This window comes from Amblyraja radiata, chromosome 7 (genome assembly GCF_010909765.2).
Source record: "Amblyraja radiata isolate CabotCenter1 chromosome 7, sAmbRad1.1.pri, whole genome shotgun sequence".
Taxonomy (NCBI): Eukaryota; Metazoa; Chordata; class Chondrichthyes; order Rajiformes; family Rajidae; genus Amblyraja; species Amblyraja radiata.
Genome location: NC_045962.1, coordinates 59,088,624 through 59,103,301, shown reverse-complemented (window position 1 = coordinate 59,103,301; position 14,678 = coordinate 59,088,624). Strand labels below are relative to the sequence as shown.

At 40.7% G+C, this 14,678-nt stretch overlaps 1 long non-coding RNA gene across 1 annotated transcript; it reads left to right on the top strand.

The window, feature by feature from the left end:
• Window positions 1-4,098: 4,098 nt before the first annotated feature.
• On the top strand, window positions 4,099-13,997 carry LOC116974855. Its single transcript, XR_004412466.1, has 3 exons — window positions 4,099-4,108; window positions 10,405-10,411; window positions 13,791-13,997. It is a non-coding gene; the product is annotated as an uncharacterized LOC116974855 (long non-coding RNA).
• Window positions 13,998-14,678: the final 681 nt, after the last annotated feature.

Here is a 14,678-nt window from a genome sequence, read left to right as displayed (position 1 = left end):
ACTTTTCATCAAGTAAATCAGGTTCCTGTCTCTCAGGTACTCTTCGCTATCAGGTACTGGTCAACAATCGACCAGAGGGTTACTATTCACTGTTGATCTGCCACTATTCGAAATCGATCATGGACATGCACTAACTCCGAAGTTCTATATACAGGAATTCGAATTCCACCTTACTGGCAGAACTTCAATATGAAATTCAGTATTTGAAAAATTGGCTTTGATGTATCAGACCATAATGCCATATACTTAACAATTCAAATGGACAGTAGAAGGAAAAACACAGTGTGGCGATTAAATGTTGGAATACTGAATGATAAAACAACTGTTAATGATATTAAATTGGAAATCAAAACTTATCTAGAGGAGAATGACAATGGGGAGGTGGACCCATCCATACTATGGGACTGATTTAAGGCTGTAATACGAGGTAGGTTAATATCTAGGGCATCACATACTAAAAAGGCCAGAATGAAAACATTATAAGTTGATATCAGACCTGAAGGATTTAGAACAGAAGTACAAAAATAATAAAGACCAGAGAACTTATAAAACAAATAGAAGATTTGAGGGGACAAATGGATGGAATATTGGGTCGAGGTGGAGAAAAAAGCAAGATTTGTAAAACAGGCACATTATGAGCTAGGCCCTAAATCCACTAAAATACTTGCCCGAAGGCTACGCAAACAACAGGCTGACAACACCATACACAAAATTAAGGACCCCTGTACAGAGAAATTGAAGAGTGATCCAAAAGAAATAGAATATATCTTCCAGGAATATTATAAATAATTATATACACAAACCTCTACAGTAGATGGGGAATCAATGAGGACTTTTTTAAGTACAATAGATCTGCCCTGTATTGGAGAGACACAAAATAAAATAATCACAGCAGAAATATCACTGGAGGAGTTAGAGTAGACAATTGGTAGAATGAAAACAAACCAGGCCCCAGGCAGCGACGGTTTCCCTATAGAATGGTATAAAATATTTCGGAATGAGCTGAACCCACTTCTTCTGAGAACCTTAAACTGGATTATCAAAGAAGGCAAGTCACCCCCATCATGGAAAGAGGCAATTATAATATTAATCCCCAAAGCGAACAGAGAAAAGGAAAATTGTACCAACTACAGACCGATATCAATTCTAAATGTGGACTATAAATTATACTCTGCAATTATCTCCAAACGATTTGAAAAGTTCATGCCAGATTTAATTGATGAAGACCAGACTGGTTTTATAATAGGCAGACAAGCACAGGACAGTATTAGAAGAACCCTACATATAATACACAAGATTCAAAAGGAAAGTACGCGCGCTGTCCTGATAAGCCTAGGTGCGGAAAAGGCTTTCGATAAGGATCACTGGGAATTCTTATATCAAACACTAGAAAGATTTGGCTGTACCGAAGATTCAATTCAAGTTATTAAAGCAATTTACCAGCAACCTACTGCAAGAGTAAAGGTGAATCCCTGAGATGGCAGGACTGTCATATGAGGAAAGATTGAAAAGACTAGGCTTGTATTCACTGGAGTTTAGAAGGATGAGGGGGGTTCTTATAGAAACATATTAAATTATAAAAGGACTGGACAAGCTAGATGCAGGGAAATTGTTCCCAATGTTGGGCAAGTCCAGAACCAGGGGCCACATTCTTAGAATAAAGGGGAGGTCATTTAAGACTGAGGTGAGAAAAAACTTTTTCACCCAGAGAGTTGTGAATTTATGGAATTCCCTGCCACAGAGGGCAGTGGAGGCCAAGTCACTGGATGGATTTAAGAGAGAGTTAGATAGAGCTCTAGGGGCTAGTGGAGTCAAGGGATATGGGGAGAAGGCTGGTACGGGTTATTGATAGGGGACGATCAGCCATGATCACAATGAATGGCGGTGCTGGCTCGAAGGGCCGAATGGCCTCCTCCTGCACCTATTTTCTATGTTTCTATGTCTATGTTTCTATGATGGGTCCTTAACTGAGAGATTTGTGTTAGGAAGAGGAACGAGACAGGGATGTTGTCTTAGCCCTACCCTGTTTGCTATATATATTGAACCATTGGCTCAAGCGATTCGTCAAGATAGGAAACTGAGGGGAGTAAATATAAGAGACAGAGAACATAAAATTGGCCTTTTTGCCGATGACATAATGATGTATCTCACGGAAGTAAACAACTAATTTCCAAGGATGATGGGGATCATAGAGAAATTTGATTTTTATGCAGGATATAAAGTGAATATTTCAAAAACTCAAACCCTCCTATTTAATTGTGCTCCTCCAGAAGAAATCAAGCAAAAGTGTAATATTAAATGGGATTCAAAATCAATCAAATACCTAGGGGTACATATAACAAAAAATATATCAATGTTGTATGGGGCCAATTATAATCACATCAAAACATAAGAAAGGATATAGAAAGATGGTCCGCCTACCCATTGGATTTTAGTAGTAAGATAAATGTGGAGAAAATGAATATTTTGCCAAGGCTATTGTACTTGTTTCAATCTCTGCCAATAAAGATACCATTAAAACAATTCACAGGATGGGATAAATTAATATCTAGATTTATTTGGGGAGGAAAGAAGGCCAGAATTCGATACACTACACTCTAGTTGCCAAAGGACAAAGGTGGAATGGCACTTCCAAATTTTAGGATATATTTCTATGCAGCCCAACTTCGACCTCTAATTACTTGGTGTGAGGACAGCTATATAGCTAGGTGGAAAGAGATTGAGACATATATCCCTGACTTCCACATCCAAACACTCTTGGGAGAAAAAGCGCTTCCTGGACATATCAGGAGTATAATTGATCCAATAATGATATTTACTTTAGAAACCTGGTTCACTCTTACCAGACAACTTAAACTGAATAAATGACAAAAAGTTTTAAGATGGATAGCTTTGGATAATGAATTTAAACCAGGGATGTGTGACTCAACATTTAAAGAGTGGATGAAGAAAGGAATTACTGCATTTTGTACTGTTACTGAAAATGGAGACCAAAGAAGTTTTCAAGATTTGAAGGTTAGATTTGCACTTCGGAACCAAGACTTGTTTAGATACCTCCAACTGAGAGATTATTACAATAAAAAAGTAAAAAGGGAGGCACTAAAAGAAAATAATCCAGTGATAGAAATTATAGTTAATGTGTATCATCATAAAACATTAAGGATTATTTCTAAACTTTATCATGGTTTAATGGAATTTCAAGATAAAACTACATTTTATGTAAAATTTAAGTGGGGAAAAAGAATTGAACATCACAATCTCAGAAGAAGAATGGAATCATATGCGTGTAACACTACAGACATCCACTAATTCACAAATGGAGAAAATTTAATTGGAAAAATTTGATTCATTTCTTTATTACGCCTAACATAAAAAGCAAGCAAATTCTAAGGCAGCAAACATGCTGGAGGCAATGTGGCCAAACAAACGCAAATCATGCACGTATCTTCTGGAGTTGCCCAAAAATAGAACCATTTGCACTGCACTGTTGTACGTTTCACTGCATTGTTGTATGTTTCATTGTTATATTTATGTTTTATTTGTGTATGCATAAAAGCAATAAAGACTAAAGTGAAAAAAAAGAAAATTTGGCTTTGCAAATATAGACTCGAAATCGAACTCCTAATTTTAGTGCGTATCTCTTCTACTATGCAGGCTACGCAGTTGAATTCTTGAATGGACTGGAGTATTCCGGCCAATCTATACTCTGTCCGTCCAAGCCCAGAACCTTTACGAGGTTCTTCGTTCGTCACTTCAGGGAGATATCTTCACACAGACACACCTCTCTGCTAGGCACCGAGGATTCAGCGTGAAGTCACTTTGAGCTGTGAGTTATCGATGCCGATTTTCAGAGCGCACCTTTTCAATTTGCGCTCCTGGCAAAGATCCGGTTGAAGGTCAGACCTGTATTTTAATACCCCACCAATTTGGATACCAAGTCTAACCTTGGGCCACTCCTCGCCCGATGAAACGTGCTTGGCTATCATTAAAGCAGCTGCTTTCTGCCAACTATGATCAAAGTTTTGGGCATCTAACCCAGAAAAGGGACTCTGAAGGGCCTGTCCCACTTGGCCGTCATTTGTGCACTATTTACGCAACCTGGTAGTGTGTGGGTAGCGTGTGGGTAGCACGGAATGGGCGCATGGAGTGGCGTGGAGGAGTGTGGAATTGCGTGCGGTATTGAGCAGCGCGCCAGGATTTCATGCAGCACGAAATGTTCGCGCGCCACCGGCCTGTCGCGTAAATGACGGCCAAGTGGGACAGGGTGACGTTTCTGGTCGAATGGGTGACATTTCTGGTCGAGACCCTTCTTCAGACTCAAACATCATCCATTCCTTCTCTCCAGAGATGCTGCCAATCTCGCTGAGTTACTCCTGCATTCTGTGTCTATCTTCAATTTAAACCAGCATCTGCAGTTCCTTCCCACAGATTAATTTGGTCTGCAGCTTGCTACTTTTCATTCACCTCTTTTTTTGAATAGGTGCATTACATCTACAGTTTTTTCAATTGCTAGCACCACTCAAGAAACTGGAACATTTTAGAAAATCACCATAAATATCATAAACTGGATAAATATCATAAACTGGGTATTCAAATGACGTCACACGCTCCAGACGGCTATGCGGATGCATGAAGACGTGCGCGACAGTCACTACCGGCCCGTCGCGTAAATGACGGCCAAGTGGGACAGGCCCTTAACTCAACCCCAGCAGGGTCCCTAACCTCAACCCTGGTTTTATGGGCCCCTAACCCAAAGGCGGGATCACCACTCCCCCGTGCTTGCTAGACTCTATTCTAGTTATCTCAATTAGACCCTTTCCCAAGCCCGCAAATGATCGATCCACTCCGATTAACGAAGTGCCAAAAATCAATGCGAAAACCGCACTGTGGGCCCAATTTCTGCACTCCCGATCAAAGCAGGTCCACACCCTTGATCGTAAAGTTGTGTTTGGGGGTCTTTTGAGATCCCGGACGAGCCCCCAATGTAAATTGCTCATTTCTAAGCTTCCCCCCAATCTAGTTTCAATAAAAACACTGAATCAAGCACGAAACAACTAATTTTATTTTAACAAAAGCGCAATTACAGTTCAACTACTGTACTATCCCACCGCGGGTTTGATCCTCGTATCTGCCTGATCAAGCCCTCTAGGCCTCGCTCAAACAGAGGCACTCCAGAGAGTCATGCAGTCCAAAGCGTTCTCCCAAAAGATCAATGCTGGACCTCATGGTAGCGGACTTTTATATGTCCCGAGACCTCGAGGGGCCGAACCACATGGGGGTGGTCTCTTAATAATCCAATTACAGATATCGATTAACCCCATACATAAAAGACATTTCCCTAACCCAATAATACAGCAGCTCAATATATTGTATTCAAATGGACTTCACAAGGAATCCAACTTAGAAACATTTACCCTGATCTACAAGAAACCCAGACAAGGCTCAATACCTCATCCAATCAACACTCAGCAAAGTTGAACTCTGCAACATTATTTACAATTATTTACAAGATGTATGTCTGATTTGCAGCTATCTAATCCATTCTATGCATTTTGCACCAAATTGACAGGGTCTGCAGATGTTCTTATTCTTTTCTTGCAAATTGTATCTAGGCTCTAGACACATTGGCACCACTCCGCAGCTTGTCCCAGATCTGCAGAGAGCAATTCCAAATAGACCAAATCTCCACCCAGCCCTGAAGCTTTTACCCCATTTTGAAGTTCTAGCCTCTCCAATTTAGCCAGGATTAACAGGAGGATGTGCGGGTGAACCACTGCCCCACCTGGAAAGACTGCTTAGGTCCTTGGATGGAGTCAAGGGGGAAGATAAAGTGACACGTGTAGCATTTCCTGCGGTTGCAAGGGAAAGTGCCAGGGGAGGGGGTGGTTTGGTTGAGAAGGGGCAAATTGACTAGGCAGTTATGGAGGAAGCGGAATCTGCAGAAAGCCGAAAGGGGAGGAGATGTGAAGATGTGGCCAGTGGTGAGGTCCCATTGGAGGTGGCGAAAATGTCAGAGGATTATCTGTTGTGTGTAATGGCTGGTAAGGTGGAAGGTGAGGACAAGGAGGACCCTGCCCTTGTTATGAGTGGGGGGGATGGAGAGTGAGAGCAGTGCTACGGGGTATAGAAGAGACCCTGGTGAGAGCCTCATCTATAGTCGAAGAGGGGAACCCCCGTACCCTAAAGAATGAGGAGCAGCACCTCATATTTCGCTTGGGTAGTTTACACCCCAGCGGTATGAACATTGACTTCTCCAATTTCAGGTAGTCCTTGCTTTCTCCCTCTTTCCCCTCCCCTTCCCAGCTCTCCCACAGCCCACTGTCTCCGACTCTTCCTTTCTTCTTCCCACCCCCACCACCACTACATCAGTCTGAAGAAGAGTATATTATATATACTTCCTTGTTCACATAAACTCAGAATAAGCAGCATACATAGAGTAATTAGTATGGGTGTCGGTGGTTATGGGAATAAGGCAGGAGAATGGAGTTGAGGGGGAGAGTTAGATCAGCCATGATTGAATGGTGAAGTAGACTTGATGGGCCGAAGGGCCTAATTCTGCTCCTCGGACTTTTGAACATAATGATAAATAGAACAGTAAATAGAACAATGGGCGCTAAACAGCAGATGCCGCAAAGATTCCAGTGCAATCCAAAGTAGAACAAAAATATTTAAGTACAATAATTGAATCTTGAATGAGGTTGAATTGAGAGTAAAAAGATGTGGCAGCACTATAGAGGAAAGGGATGTGAAAGATGAGAAGGTTTGGGAATCTGATAACAGTGGGGAATAAGCTGTTCTTAAGTCTGGAATCCTAGCTTTCAAGCTATCTTCTCCCGAAAGGAAGAGAGAAAAGGGAATGGCCAAGGTGCAGGCAACCTTGACGATACTTCCAGCCCCTCAGACAAAGTTTAATGGAATCTTAGTGGACATGCCGAATCTGCTTAGATGCCACTGGAAAGTAAATTTGCTGATCTGCTTTCTTAAGTGGCAAAATTGCTTGAGTTGTAAGGGGAAGGCACTCATTATACAATTGCATACTCATTTACAATATGAACAACATATAAACACCTCAGTGTGAAGAGACCAGGTTAGCTTGTTAGTGATATGGATTCCTAGTTTCTTGATGCTGCTTTGGTGATGTTGATGAGAACAGGGTTGTGTTCATCCCTTGCTTCTTTAGGCACCAATGTTCTTTCATCTTGCTGATGTTAAGGACTAGATTGCTATTCCAACACTATGACACAAGGTAGACACAAAATGCTGGAGCAACTCAGCGGAACAGGCACCATATCTGGATAGAAGGCATGGGTGGCGTTTCGGGTCGAGACCCTTCTTCAGACTCAGGGGAGAGGTAGAAACAGAGATAAGGAAGGATAAGGTGTGAAAATAAGGCATGGAAAATAAAGGATAATATAGAATACACCATTGTTAGCTCGAAAGTGACCACGAAAGTGACCACGAAGCATACGGAGATAAAATTTAATCAGAGAGACAATCAGACTGGTCGAAAAACCAGGAATGGGGAGGGTGGAGAGAGAGGGAAAGCAAGGGCTACATGAAGTTAGAGAAGTCAATATTCATACCGCTGGGATGTAAGCTGCCCAAGCAAAATATGAGGTGCTGTTCCTCCAATTTGCACTTGGCCTCACTCTGACAGTGGAGAGGCGCAGGACAGAAAGGTCAGTATGGGAATGGGAGGGGGAGTTAAAGTGTTTAGCAACCAGGATATCAGGTAGGTTTAGCCTCCACTGAGGAATGATCTTATTGAGGTGTATAAAATTATGAGGGGAATCAATAGGTCTTTTACCCAGAGTCTCTTACGCAGGATAGAGGAATCAAAATCAAAAGGGCTCCATTTTAAGTTGAGAGGGGTATTATTTAACATGAACATGAGGGGCAACATTTTCAGCCGGAGAGTGGTTGGTACATGGAACGAGCTGCCAGAGGAGGTAATTGAGGCAGATACATGTTCTTTAAATATGTAAATAATGCTTGAAGAGGTACATGGACAGGAAAGATTGAGAGGGATATGGGCCAAAGGTGGGCAAATAGGACGGGGCATCTTGGTCAGCATGGACAAGTTGGGTTGAAGGGTTTGTTTCCGTGATGTGTGACTATGTATGGGATAAAGCCAGTGGGGAATGGGGGGTGCGCTAAGGTGAACTTTGCCTGTTCAAAAGGAGCAATTAGATGTAGTCATGTTTAGTTTTGCTAATGTAACAACGTTTTTAAAATCGGTATCTGTGTGGTTCAAATATACAATCCACGTTGACATTTGTGTGCCATATTGAAAGAACGCTGCATTTTATTGCAGATTCCAAGTTTCCAATAAAACCTTGATCCAAGATTAAGTAAGTTTTTTCCCATTTTTCAACTGAGTATCAAAGATCCCACAACACTACTTGTGCAGTGTGTAGAGCCCGTTTGGATTTCTCATTAACATTTCCACCTCAATCAATACCACATTCCGCAGATCAATGGCCATTCATCTTTTTGCTCCTTCTGCGACTGGCTGATGCAGGCACTTCTCTTAAAACATACCTCATTATACAGAAATTAAAAGCATAGAAATGTGAAGAGGTCTTTCAACCTTTTTATGCACACTGAAATGCATTTTGAAATGTTACGGTGTGAGAAAGTACAACATAAATGCAAGCATTGCATTATTACCACTTACCTTTATTTTCTCTTGGGCTTTAAACAATTTAGATTCATTTCCCTCATTGCAGAATCCAGTTTATGCATAATATGTTGAGTTTCAAAAGTAAAAAATGTTAATAGCAAAGAAATATCAGTAATAGTAGAACAACCATACTCCTTTGCGGATTCCATTTTTTGAACATGAATATTAACAAACATTGGAAATTATCCTGCACTGACATTGTATCCAAGACAGTGTTTGGATACGTGTATAATTCTGCCTTTATATTTCTAGATCTCTAGAAGAGAGCTCTAAAAAATATACTGGCCACAGTAAAATAATTAAGATCTGGAACAACGTATATTACCTGAACTGGTGAAAATGAAGAAGCTTATCTTATCAGCAGATTTTGTTCTTGTTGGAATACTTGGCTGGACTCTCTGCTGCAAAATAAGTCATTAAACTCTAACCTAAACTCTAACCTCATATTTTTTGCTGGTAAAAATAACTGTATGAGTGCACCTCTGATTTAGGCAATTACTATCTGGCTTTATTTTTACTGACTCATTCAAAACATTTGCACTTGGACATCCCTAGCACTGTAGAATTTATGATTTGGTTGCCAATTTTCTACTCTCAAACTGAAATTATGTCGTTTATAGCATTTGATAAGACTGTTATGAAGGAAACATTTTCCCCCTACGCCATAAAATAGTTTTTCACAACATTTATGAATCACTTTATCTCAATAAATCAATATGGATGACAATCTAAGGATTGGGTGGCCTAGCAGCTCCAAGTTCATTAGTACATCCTAAAATTCAGAACAACCCAATTAGGATTTTATTTTGTTTCAGTAATCACAATGATCAGAAAAAATTAGGTTTTTACAAATAACTTTTCCTCCTTCTACCATTCATTGTGGCAAAGGAAAATAAAATTCTTCAATTGTAGATATGCTAATTATTAGGGGCTTTTCCCAATGGACTTATATTCACTGGAATTTAAAGGTTTTAAAGGTCAAAGGTTTCAAAGGTCTATTTATTGTCACATGTGCCAATTAAGGCACAGTGAAACTCGATTAACCATATAACCATATAACAATTACAGTACGGAAACAGGCCATCTCAGCCCTACAAGTCCGTGCCGAACAATTATTTTCCCTTAGTCCCACCTGCCTGCACTCATACCATAACCCTCCATTCCCTTCTCATCCATATGCCTATCCAATTTATTTTTAAATGATACCAACAAACCTGCCTCCACCACTTCCACTGGAAGCTCATTCCACACCGCTACCACTCTCTGAGTAAAGAAGTTCCCCCTCATGTTACCCCTAAACTTCTGTCCCTTAATTCTGAAGTCATGTCCTCTTGTTTGAATCTTCCCTATTCTCAAAGGGAAAAGCTTGTCCACATCAACTCTGTCTATCCCTCATTTTAAAGACCTCTATCAAGTCCCCCCTTAACCTTCTGCGCTCCAGAGAATAAAGACCTAACTTATTCAACCTTTCTCTATAACTTAGTTGTTGAAACCCAGGCAACATTCTAGTAAATCTCCTCTGTACTCTCTCTATTTTGTTGACATCCTTCCTATAATTGGGCGACCAAAATTGTACACCATACTCCAGATTTGCTCTCACCAATGCCCTATACAATTTTAACATTACATCCCAGCTTCTATACTCAATGCTCTGATTTATAAAGGCTAGCATACCAAAAGCTTTCTTTACCACCCTATCTATATGAGATTCCACCTTCAAGGAACTATGTGCGGTTATTCCCAGATCCCTCTGTTCAACTGCATTCTTCAATTCCCTACCATTTACCATGTACGTCCAATTTTGATTTGTCCTGCAAGGTGTAGCACCTCACATTTATCAGCATTAAACTCCATCTGCCATCTTTCAGCCCATTCTTCCAAATGGCCTAAATCACACAACCACGTAAAGCACACAACCATGTAAAAGTTAACATAAACGTCCACCACAGCGGATTCCACATTCCCATCTGTGATGGAAGGCAATACAGTCTGATCTTCTTCCCTCTTTATTCTCCCGCGGTCGGGGCAGTCGAACCATCCGCAGTTGGGGTGATCGAAACTCCCACAGCGGGCGCAGCTCTTGCGGTTGGAACTCCAGAAGTCGATCCCTAACCAGGGACCGCAAGCTCCATGATGTTAAAGTCCGCAGGATGATCAGCCATGATCATATTGAATGGCGGTGCCGGCTCGAAGGACCAATACTCCTGCACCTATTTTCTATGTTTCTATTTTTCTATATACAAACATTCTACCAAAGGCTCTGCTATATATGTTTCCATAACACAAACTGGATAGAATGCGAGAGATGAATAGGGAACACTATTTACATTATGCAGGCTAAATTGGCTATCAGGTGATTTCGATCAGGAACTGAAAAAATATTTTAAAGTTACTTTGGAAATTGATACCATTTTCCATAACATGAGGCTTCTCAGAAGCATAACTATCGTCTTATAGCAGAACCACCTGTATTTAAAACAAAATAGCTGTAACATCATTGACCATTCTGGAGTATGTGCCCTCAATTGATGAAATATATATTTCACTATAATGAATAACACATCACTTGCCACCCAGAGGAATACATGTACTAAAATGGCAATTATTTATTTCATCAAGTCTTTTCAATTTACAAAATTTTGCTTAACAAAATATTTTCCAAGAAAGCAACACATTCTTAAATCGATGACACCATGTGCTATCAATACCACTAAAGCTGTCTTTGTAAATCTTACAAATTCCTCCAGGACAAGTGAACCAAGGTCACTGTGCTATCCTTGGCTAACATTACCAATAATGAGCCCCTGTTTACAGCTAGTTTTAATGTTATAAGGGAATGTAGGAGAGATAGAAGTACATCAGAGCAAAATCAGAGAAATTACCGTTAACTGAAAGGAGAATCCTAAGAGATTCGATGAGTATATTAAGAGCAAAATTTTATCGAGGTGAAAATAAAGATCAATATGATCACCTATGCATAGAGCCAAAGGGGATGGTTGAGTGGTAAATAAATACTTTTCTGTGTTTACCATGGAGAAGGTCATACAAGCTAAGGACTTAAAGGAAATGAATAGTGATATATTGAAACAAATCCACAGTTTCAAAGAGGAGGTGTGGTACTGGTGGCATTTAAGTATATTAAGGAGGATAAATCCCTGAGGCCTTGACAAATAGGTAGTAGGAAGATAGGGAAGATATTGCAGGGGCCTTGGGAGTAATATTTGCAACATCCTTAAACATGGGTGAGGTATCTGGAGACTGGAGCTGATCAATGTTGTGCCTTTATTTAAGAAAGACTGCAAGAACAAGCCAGGAAACTATAGGCCAATAAGCCTAACGTGAATGGTGGGAAAGTTGGTATTTTGAGGGCAGCATTTGGAAGAGTAAGGGATAGTCATCGTGACTTTGCACATGAAAACTCAAGTCTTGATTGAGAAAAGGACGGAATTGTTTGAAGGGATGACAAAAAGGATTGACGGAGGCTGGATAGTAGACATTGGCTACCTAGACTTTAGCAAGGCCTCTGACAAGGCCCCACATAGGGAACTGATCTGGAAAGTTCAATCACATGGGATCTATGGTGAGCCACCAATGGATCCAAAATTGGCTTTGTGGCCAGTCAGAGGATGATAATGGAGGATTGTTATTCAGACTTGAGGCCTGTGACCAGTCGTGTGTTGCATGGATTGGTGCTGCGTCCACTGTTGTTTGTCGTTTACATTAATGAATTGGATGATGATGTTGTTAACGTGCTTAGCAAGTTTGTGGATGGCACCAAAATTGGTGATGTTCTGGGCAAATGTACTGAGAAAGATGATTTAAGATCGCAACATGATCTAGATGAACTGGGGAAACGGGCCAAGAAATGGAAGCCACATTGTATTTTATTAGGTTAAACTAGGACAGAAGTTACACAGTAAATGGTAGGGCCCTGGGAAATGTTGTACAAAAGAGAGACTGAGGGGTACAGGTAAATAGTTCCCTGAAAGTGGTAACATAAGTAGAAAGGAAAGTGAATTATGTGTTTGGCACATTTGCCTTCATTGGTGAGGATGTTGAGTACAGGAAGATAGACACAAAATGCAGGACAGGCAGCATCTCTGGAGAGAAGGAACGGGTGACAGTTTGGATCGAGACCCTTCTTCAGATTGACCCAAAATATCGTCCATCCCTTCCCTCCAAAAATGCTGCTGAGTTACTCCAGAATGTTGCGTCCCTCTTTGGTGTAAACCGGCACCTGCTGTTCATTCCTACACATATTAAGTACAGGAGTTGGGACATCATGTTACAGTTGTACAGGAGATTGGTGAAAGTACATTTGGAGTATTGTGCGCGGTTCTGATCACCCTACTAATGGAGGGATGTCATTAAGATGGAAAGAGTGCCGAAAAAGTTCGCAAGGATGTTACTGGGACTAGAGGGCTTGAGTTATAATATGATCCTTGTTAGATGGGATTGTTTTCCCTGGACCACAGGAAGCAGTAAGGTGATCTGATAGAGGTATACAACATAATTCCCTCATCAATTAGTGCACTGAGTGCAGGAGTTAAGACATCATGTTACAATGTACAAATTGATGGTGAGACCATACTTGGTATAACGTGTGCAGTTCTGGTTGCACAGTTCTAGGAAGAATGTTATTAAGCTGGAAAGGGTGCAGAGAAGATTTATGAGGATATTACCAAGACTGGAGGGTTTGAGTCATAATAAAAGACTGGGAGTTTTTTCTCTGGAGCGTAGGTGGCTGAGGAATGACCTTAATATAAAATCATAAGGGGTATGGGTAAGATTTTTTCCAGGGTAGGGGAAGTTAAACTAGACGACAGAGACTTAAAGTAAGAGGGGAAAGATTTAAAAGGCTTGAGGGGCAACTTTTTTACACAGAGTGTGGCAGGTATATGGAACCAGCTGCCAGAGGCAGCTACAGAGGTGGGTATAATCACAACGTTTAAAATATATTTAGACAGGTACTTAGATAGGAAAAGCTTGGAAGGATTTGGGCCAAAACTGGCAAATGGGATTAGCTCTGACAGATGTCTTGGATGGCACGAACAAATTGAGCAAAATTCCTCTTTCCATTATATTTAACTGTGACTCTATATGATAGGTGTAGATTGCTTATCATTTAAAATGCCTTAGTTGCTTTTTCATTCATACAAGAAGAGATGTAGATTGGCTATTGCATGTTAGCCAATCAGAATGCTTAGTAATTATAACTCCGCCTAATGCATGCTTTATAGTGTAAGAACTCGCCTACTGTCTTTCAGTAGCTGCAGTAGAGTGAACTTATGATGTACTGCCTAGATGATGATGAACTGAACAATAAAGATGCTGTGCTTCAACCTGTGTGAGACTAAGCTATTTACCCAAAATTGTAAATTTTTGGCAGAGATTGCCAAATAGGCATAGGAAAGGATTCATAGAGGTACTCAAGCCTTCCTTGAAGTGCAACATCTTTACTGTCTCCTAGGAACCTCTGGCCCGCGACCACTCAAAGTAGGGGCGGAGTATTCAGAATGGCATTGAGAACTCCAAGGCCACAACAGGAGCACCCAGAACATTGTGTATACAGTGGAAGGAGCTTGCCAACTCACAAACCACCCAAACAAACATCCTGTCAGCCACTCTCTGTTTCGCCTGTGTCTCTAGTTTCCAGGTAGGTCTCAGTAGCCAACTCAGAACCCACAAAACTGGGGTCAAAGTCATTCATCCTGAATCCCTACCCACTGCCTAAGAGGAAGGATAACACCATTCATTAAGAAAAATCAAATATAATTCTACAAATAAGCAATTGGCAAAGAGAGTTCCATTTTTCGGGTGGAAAATTATGACATTTTCTTTTGGATTCTATTAAAATGTAGAATGACGAGAATGATATGGACCAAATCTAGAACATTTCGGTTTCAATCATACCTCTGAATGAAGGGAAGCCGAAAGCTACTCCTGCACATTAGCTGGAAATCATTTACAAAGTGGTAGTGACAAGAGTTTCACG